Source organism: Antrostomus carolinensis, unplaced genomic scaffold (genome assembly GCF_000700745.2).
Source record: "Antrostomus carolinensis isolate BGI_N321 unplaced genomic scaffold, ASM70074v2 scaffold17474, whole genome shotgun sequence".
Taxonomy (NCBI): domain Eukaryota; kingdom Metazoa; phylum Chordata; class Aves; order Caprimulgiformes; family Caprimulgidae; genus Antrostomus; species Antrostomus carolinensis.
In genome coordinates, this window is record NW_010312974.1 from 43,041 (window position 1) to 52,674 (window position 9,634).

Sequence of the window (9,634 nt, forward strand, 5' to 3'; positions counted from 1 at the left end):
TATGCAAGAAACATGTCTTAACAGCTCTGTCATTCAATAGAGACCTCAGCAACTGCAGCAGAGCAGCTTATTTAATCAGCAGGCACAAAATAATCCCTACCCCTTCTGTAGAAATTTGAAACAGCATCTAGGAAATTTGATTTGCTCTGCACATTGTGAAAATATTAATTCTTTCTAACTTGTTGTTGATTGGTTTTGTAATCCTTAGTAGTTAATTATCAATTTATTAATAATTAGCATGTGTTAATTGTGTAATTTTGAAAAAAAAAAAGATTTTTCTAGCAGTTTTTTGCAGTACTGTCTATAAATTTGACAGTCACAGTTAGGGTGCACCATCTGTAGAAGTCACTGATGGGTTTCAGTTTGCTTTAGGCACTAACTTTCTTCATGCCTGGTGGAGGCTTACTGCATCAATTAAATGTCTTGAAAAAGAACTTGGTGATTCATCTGGCTATTAAAAACAATCCGAAGGATGTCATTTGTTCCTCTTCTCAACCACAAAAGAATAAGTTGACAGAGGGCAGATTACAAAGGAAGTACCAATTTCTTGTCTTGAGACCTGCTTTCTATCATCTTAAATTGACTATGACAATTTGTTTTACATAGTTTGTTTGTTTTGATGATTTTAAAAAATGTACATGGTTTATAGACTCAAGTTACTCAAGGTTACATTATATTTTTAGTTTGTGATTTACTAAACGTCTTGGCTTAGGTATTTGTTTTTCAAAATCACATAAAAGTATGGTTCTGTTTCATTAATTTTCTTACTACTTAAAAAAATGCCATTGTGGATTTTTTTTTCCTAAATACAGACATTTTTGTTGAGTTTGCAAATACAGAATTTAAGGCAAAAGCTGACACTTTGGGCAGCAAGCTGTGGAAAAAATAATGCGTAGCCAATTGTTGCATTTGCAAAAGGTCTTTTGAGACATTCCCAAGGTAAAATTGCAGGGTGTTTTTGGTTTTAAAGTTCCTTCTGAATAATGGGTTCTCTTAAAAAAAAATATATAGAATTGAGTATCACCAAAACTGAAACTCCCAGTTTGGTGAATTAAGAAATTTATCTTTACTCAATTTATTTTGCAAGGAAGAATCTGGTAGCTATTTTTTGTGTTTTTTGTGTTGATCAGTTGTTTCTGATACTAGAATTGCTTTATAAAATAAATATAATACATACCTTCAATCTGTACATAGCTGTTGGGGAAAGGAAGTGAATCCCAAATGAGATCTTGAAAAGTACTTACTGTTTTATTTGAAATAAAGTTCTCACCACAAAATAAGAAGGCCAATCTAACTATTACCAAAATTCATGAGAATATGGGATACTGCCTAGCTAATATGTATCTTATTCTTGCACAAATGAAAGATGTACACATAATACTCTTTAACATGAATAACACTCAGGACTGGGCCTACTTAAAAAGCTGTACTTCTATGAACACTTGTATTAAAGTCTGGACAAACCCAAGAAATTAAACAGATGAAATTAAGAACAGTTAAAAAAGGTGGTTAAATGCTTACTTTGATTTTTATACCAGAAGAAGCAAATTTTGTTTTTTCATGGAAAGTTGCCTACTTATACTAAACTGTTCTGTGTATGAGACTCAAAAGGTTTAGTAGAAGAGTGGTTATTCACCATTTTTTTGTATCTATTCTTTTTTACTTGACTCTACATACACACCAAACATATTTTTTTGTGATACAGCCAGTGATACCATCAGCATCTGACTTGCTCCTGATTAACTTTGCCAACAGATACTACCACAGCTTCATTTAGGGGGATCTGGAAACACCCAACACTGGATTCTCATACAGTGTGGTGAAGGTGTAAACCCTGTATTGCACATGAAAAAAAGCAGATTAATTTGTTTCACTGGCAAACAGCACATCTGTGGTTAAAACTGAATGAAGATACATTATGAAAGGTGTAGCATAATATAAATGTAGTGTTCCTGGTGTTAATATAGAGGAAGGTTGTAAATGCAAGTTGCATATGTGGGCTCAGACAGATGTAAACCTACAGAAAAGAAGTAATATTATTGTTCAACATTTGAAATTAATTCTGAAAATCAGTCTTGAATTTTCTACATTTTTCAGTTACATCATGTTTGTAGATCTTCTTTCTGTTCCTGATTGCTAGCTTTCATTTCCCCCACCTTTTCTGGAGTTTAAATACAAATTATTGCTTTAGTTAAATCATTTATTCTGCAGATTTCACAACTGTCTTCTTTGAAACAATTTAGAGACTTTAAAATAGCTGCTACAACATTGTGTCCTGCAAACAAAATGGATAAATTTGCCAACTAATGCTAATAAATCCTGAAAAGGAATTATTTGTAATTTCATAATATAGTGTCAATATGCATATACTTTAAGGAACAAACATTTTGGAAAACACGTGTTTGCCTTTCAAACTACATGCATATCATATGTTAAAAGTAATTATCTTGAACAATCTATTCTATACTGGAATAGAATCATTTGCAGTCCATTAAGTTTGTTATGTTTAGTGCCTTTTGCGAGCTTTCTGTCTATTGAATCTATCAATCATTTTTGGGTAATTGAGATTTTCATCACTGTCACTTTCAACAAAGTAATTAAACCAATTAAATGAGCCTGTTATATCTTAGAATGAAGGTAGATATGTTTTGATTAGCTGCTGCCACAACAGCTGCCAGAATTGCTACAGATGCCTGGAGCACTTCATAGCAACTCAGCTGTGCAATGTGTGACTCATGGGTCCATTTCAAAGGTGTCTTTGGGCAGCTTTGTGGGTGGGGATGGTGCTTTATCAGCACCCAAAGTTCATCACAAAGTTCAGCTGTGTCACCACTAAAACCCCATAAAGGCATGCTTTGAAAACATATGGAAATCCTAGAAGATACACAAAGATCACATTGATTAAGCAGTTGATGGGCTAAGCAGGGTTGTATCAACCACAGTGTGAAAACTTTTGCACCTAGAGATATGTTGCTTGATATTCTTATCCTTTAAATGGTAAATTTCTATCTCTGGTCTATATTCAGACCTATCTGAGCTCCTCAAAATAGTTTTAAGATAATCCAAGATTTTATTCACTATTTGAACACTGATTCAAGGTGCTCATGAAACTCTGGGAATTAGTTCTTGGTGGTAATGGAGCACTGAAGCAGACTCCATGATTGTGCCATACTGTCCTGGTTTTTAGCTGGGACAGGGCTGGGTTTCTTTTTAGTAGCTCGAATAGTGCTGTGTTTTGGTTTGTCATAACAAATCCCAGTTGAAATATGTTGATAACATCCCAGTGTTTGCAGTTTTGTCACTGGAAGTGAAGGGCTTTGCATTTTGTCAGTCTACAAGTGCCAGATCTAAGGGGGTGAGGAATACTTAAATAAATCAGCTAAATTGGCATTTGGCTCTGCCAGTGGGATATTCCATATCGTATCCCCACATGGTCAGTATATTAATGAGGGTCTCTTCCTCTTTTGGCTCTTTCTGGCTTTTGCTTGGGCTCTTGCTCTTCAGGGATTGCAATTTCAGTTCAGGATTGTTGCTCCTCCAGGATCATTATCTGGGAACTGGGCTTGATCAGTGAGTAGTGAGCACTGTGTATCACTCATTTGCATATTTTATTGCTATTATAATTATTATTTTAATATAATTTTAAGTTTTATTTTATTTCAATTATTAAATTGTTCTTATCTCAACCTATGCATCTCCTTATCCTTGCCACCAACTCTCTCCCCTATCCCCTGGTGGGGTGGGGAGTGAGCAAATGTCTGTGGCTGGTAGCCCAGTGTTAACCAAGTGAAACCACCAGACATACCCTGCTTCTCATCATGACTTTTGTAAGGTCACTGCAGTGGCTCAAAATTACTGAGATTGATTTGTCATCCAGAATCTGGTGTAAGACAGTAATTCTCTTTGTTAGGGATCTCTTGAAGATCCTGCAAAGAATGATCAGCTTCCATGATCTTCATGTGTGTCCAGTGTTGGCCTCCCTGTGGCATTGGCAAGGAAGGTAAGAGTTTTTTCACTGTGGAGAACAAATAGGAAGACAAGAATATATTTTCAGTAAAGGAAGCAGAAACAGGAGGGCAGGAAGACAAATTTACTCCTGTTAATTTACCAGTTAAAAAAATCCTTTCATCAGTTCCACTGCTTTCACTTGCTGCATGGTAGGGATGAGTGCTTTACCAAGTGCATTTTACATGGACTGATATTTGTCTGACTTCAGATATTTCAGTATCTGTTTTCCTCTACTAATTGCTTCTCTTGATTCTGTGTGATCATCCTTGTGCTATGCTGTGAAGCTTCAAGTTTACACTCATACTATGCAAATGTTCTCATGCTTTAAACTCTCAGATTTAACAATAAGTTGTACACCCAAAAGGTCTCACTATACAAGCAGGAAAGTTTACCTAGTGGTCCATGAAAAATGAAGTGATGAGTTTTTAAAGACTATATTATGCCAAAAAAGCCCCTCTTGGGCCAAAATTGAAGTAATTGCTGATTTTGGCCGTGCACGGGAGCACAGTCAGACAGGCTCTGTCAGATCCTGAGCCACTCCTGTGTGATAACCCAATGGTTTTGAGATACTTTGTGGTCCTTTAAACAAGTACCCCTGAGTGGAATATGGATGGTGCACCTTGAAATTACATGGTAATGGAGACATAAGCCTGGAACCTGGCAAAGAAGAAATAAACCAGTTGCTGTACCTCTTACCTGCCTCTCTCCCTTCTAATCAAAATATTTGTATGATGTTAGTTGTACAAAGCTTCTGTCCAGATTTGATTTTCCTGTGGAAAAAATGGATTTGTAAAAATGAATTCATGTAGGGCTCACAAAAATGTCTCAAAACAAATCCTTGACAGGAACAGCAAGTCACCTGTGAACTTTCCACCACTACCTCATTAAAATAATGACTTACAGTCTGGTGAGACCTTCCCCAGTATTAAGCATCCCTGCTTTGTGGGTCCTTCCAGGAAGGTGAGGAGATTTCTTCTACATACACCATCCAAAATGTTGAAAATTTCTAAATAAAAATATAATACATTTTTAAAAAATCATAGGATAAAATATTTCATCAATAACTGCCCCAGTTCATCCTGCCCAGTGTCTGTACTTTTTATTATAAAAGTAGGAAACAGTAAGACTAGGGAGTTACATGATGTGGTTAATACCCAAGTTTTGTGGTTATGAATAATTTCAGAAGTTTTAAAAAAATAGTCTATCCTGAGCTGCTTGTAAATTGTTAGTAATTCAGAAGAATTGGATCCTGAAGAGAAATATGAATGGTGGAGGAGTGGAGCGAGGAAATGGTGACAGCTGACAGAACAGTAACGAGTTTGTACTAAAACTTCACACTTACTTTCTCCTCCTGTTCTGAAGTGATAGACATGTGATAACATACAAACAGCCAAGCAGCAGAGTGGCTATTGGTGCTTCTCCCTTCCTGCAGCCACTCAGATTCTTTCTTTAGAGATATTTTACCCTTAAAACAAGAACCAACTGGAAAAAGGAGGAATAAACTGGGGGTTTGGGTTTTGTTTTTTAAAGTTTGCCCTGTCTAAGTGCACTTCAGGTGTTTTGTTTAAGAACTTGGTATCTCATTAACATATACTTTGGATTGATCTCCTTAATGGGACTTTATCTTTGATTTTTGTGTTCTGTGATGCTTCCTTCTGTCCTACTTTTTTCCTTACAAAAGAAGGAATTTTGTACTTGCACATTTAAGACCACACTTGTACAACTAGTTTGAGTGGTTTAACACAACCAGTCTGCCTGCAAGTTGCCACCACACTGTTGATCTTTACTTGCCAGGCTGTCTATTGCCAGAACTGGTTAATTTTATGTTAATATTTCTTTCAAGCTTCAGTTTTATTTTAATCTTAACTTCTAAATATATTGAATTTAGTGAGATATGCTGAGCTTATTCCCCAGAGCTGAATGCAGTATGGAAGCTGTACTGGAAGGAGAAAGCCAGAAGGTGGCATTAACTGCATTGCGAGAGACTGTTCTGGCAGGTGCTAGGAATTGTCCATGGGTATCTCTCGCACACTTGATAACGCATCAACAGTTTGATCCACACTTTGTGGATGTCACTCCCTTCTATGGCAAGATTGAAATTACCCTTTAAGCAAAAGACAACTGAAGTAAAAAATGACTAGTCTTAATGGTAAGACTTGAGGAAATCAGTAATATTTTTCCAATATGGTAGTGAAATCTATATATTTTTCAGATTATAATACAGTAACTTCAAAAATAGTTATAAAACCAAAATAAAATAGTGTGGCTACCATGTAAACCCATACATTTCTTACCCTTCCTTTTTCTGTCACAGAAGAAACTTGTTTTCAAATGTTACTTTCAAAGATGCCACAGAGTGGCAGTGTCTTTTGGTTTTGTGGGGGAAATATTTCTTCTCCCTTTCTGCCTTTTTATTTTCAGTCTCTGCATATTAAATTTTGCTTTTCTCACTTCTGGATTCTCTTTCTCTTTTGAGTTTGGATTATATCTTTATCAGCTTTTCATATGTTTCAGGTTCTAGAAACCACACTCTCTCACTGTATTTCAAGCTGGGTAGTTGTTTGTATATTTCTTGTCTTATGTTTTGTTTCAAGTCAAAGAATAAGTTATAACTGAAAGGAGGGTTTGCTTTTTCAAGAACATTGATCTATAGACCATTTTTAACTATAGGTTCTGGTTTTCATTTAAATCTTTATTCAGGACTTGTTGAAATGCTTCTTCTACTAGTAAATACTTTCTGCACAACCAGGTTTTCTGCCATCAATCAATCTAAACCAATCTGTTTAGCCAGGAGGGAAAAATGTAAAGAACAATAATATTGCAGTAGCACTGATGTGCATTCTCAGAGCTTTAATAGGAAAAGTGTCAGCACTGATGCACTTAAACATCATCTATTGCAGCAATACTGAAAGGTGGAGGAAGAAGGCAGTTGAGTTGACATTTATGTATGTATCTTACACATGATCAACTTAGTATTTGCTCCCAATTGAAGGCAAAAGTCTATAAAGGAAAGGGTTATGTAAAGTGAAGATTACTACTCTAAAAACATCACTTGCTAATTTAAAATTGTGACTGGAAGACTGCGCTTCTGTGAGGAAGGACAGGGACTGATGCAGACATGAGCATTTGTGTGCTTTTCTAGCTGACTAACAATGTTTTGAAGGAGATGGGGCAGAGAAGAAGTAAGTTCTTGAAGCAACTCAGTGAAGCAGCTCAATCACAACTCGCCTCTGAAATGTGAAATAGCTCAGTTGGAACTCACCTCATATTCTCACTGCCTTGGGTTTGCTGTTTGCTTTTATTTTTAAATACAGTGATGTCAGTGGCAGACTGGTTTCAAGCATACACTGACTCCACCTGCTGTGCGACTTTCTTTGCTGTGATTAGTGATTAATATTGGAGAACATGAGACTAAATTACATTTCTCCACCAGCTTCACTGTTACATGATTAATACCAGTTATGAACTCTGCATAGCTCCTTTCAAATAGCTTGGGGAACTCAGATCATTCCTCACAAATTTTAGCAGCATTGTACTGCCAAGTGTGGCTCAATTTCTCTATGCATTTCCAAAAGAACCTAAAGAGATGTAATGAGGCCATGAAAACTAAATTGTAAAGCACTGAAAACTAGATCAGTTAGGTACTTTACAACAATATGTGTAATGGGCAGTGCAGAAAGCTTGTGTGTTTGATCTGGGAGTGTCAGAGGGGTGACCTATCAGTTTGGTTGTTAGAGCCAAGTATGGATGGAGATCAGATGAGCAAAGCATTTCCCAGAAGTACCTGTATCTTCATCATGCTGGGTTTCAGAAATTAGGCAGAATAAGGCAGCTATTTAGACTCTCTGAGCAGTGATAAAGATAAATTAGTGAGTTCAGATGTTAATTATCCTATTTATCTTAAACACCTATTTTAAGGTGGGATGGACTGTCTGTTGAAAGTTCCCATCTCTTCAAGATGACTGGTTTAAACTGTACAGAAACACTTTGGGTGGCCACAGCAGCAGCAAGTGACTTTGTGACGAATGGGAAGTTTGAAAAATGGAAAGACAAGGAGAGATAACACCAACCACAGAGTGATTCATTACAGCCAAATGGAAAAAATGATTTTGTAACCTTCTCTAATCTGTTTTAAAAACACTGTTAAATGTTATGCACTGCTACTCTTTTTCAGTGTGTGCTTTTCAAGTAGTAGATTACCTGACATAGTTGGTTTACAGTAGCTCCACTGGTATGAGGGATTTTCTCAATTCCAGTTGTTTTTTAGTGGTGTTTTTGTCTGAAAAAGCATATAAGTGTCTGAGGTGTAGTGAGAGGCAAACTGTTCAGAGGCCAGCTTGGCTCATGGTGAGGAACCCCATAGACTTGGGTGCTTTTAAAGAGGGACTAAAATGTAGGAAGCACAGAAACTATCCTAACAAGTTCAAGTATGTCATTTGGTGGCTGTGCTACTGCTGAGGAGGAAACATGTATGAAAGTGTGTAAGAGGATTTCTGAGAAACTGACAAGTGGGCAGACACATCTGAGCATGGTGAAGAAGGAAGGGAAGACAGTGGTGATGAATAATCCCTCTTGAATCCCACTTGAGACTTTCAAGGCACCAAAACCAACAAAAAATGTCATGACACCACCAAGTACCACAGTTCTGTTAAACAGGTTTGAAAAGAATTATGTCAAAAAGGCTTCTAATGGTGGCACATTTTGAGTCATCTAACATAAATGATTATGGTATCAAACATACAAAGCAGTTATTGGGAAATGTGTCTGAATGACTTAATAATTGCATTGTTATGAAAGCTTCATAATGTGGTGCTCTTCGTGCTGTCACAGCTATTGCCTATGCACATACAACATTCTGTACAACAAAACCAGTGTGCTGCTTAGATTGACATAGCTGAAGACTTTTTTCTCGTGACACTACAGGAAAAGCTACTTGATAAAACAGAAGTCAAGTCAAAAGAAAGAAGCGGTTATGTGACCAAGTTTCCAGTGGCTACAGTGATTGTGCTCAAACTAGCCATCTTTTTAATGAAAGAATAGGTGTCATCAGGTACTTGAGAGAAAGGCGGTTCCATGTGGGACTACAGATAAATCCAGGAATGTTTCATTCTACCTGCTGGAGACTTGCTGCAGGGCAGCAGATATTTCTTCACCACTGAAATTTATTATGGGTGGTGGTGGGGGAGTTTGTTGCTTGCTTTCCTCCTAATCAGTGAATCAAGTTGTGCTTGCACCACTTCTGCATTATTTCCAGCTGAGTTCATATTAACAGAAATTAAATGTTTAAAAACATATTTGAGCTTCTAATTTTTAGCAACATTACCTAACTGTCCATATTTTCCTTAGACAAACTTTGTTTCAGCATCAGATTCAGCCAATCTTCAGCCAAAGTTTGGCTGTGTTTTTTTCTTTAGTTGTCTGAACTTGCTTCAAAGGAGATACAAAGTCAGATTCTGATGTACCATCATTATATTGGCAGTTTTAGAACCAGAGACAGGCTATGTTCCTGTTAGAGCCCTAGTGCAGCCTTCCATTTCTGATTGAGTTTGAGCCTTGCAACAGCACATTTCATCTATTGTGCAAGGTGAGGATGCATCTGAGAATCACAGAATCACAGAATGTTGGG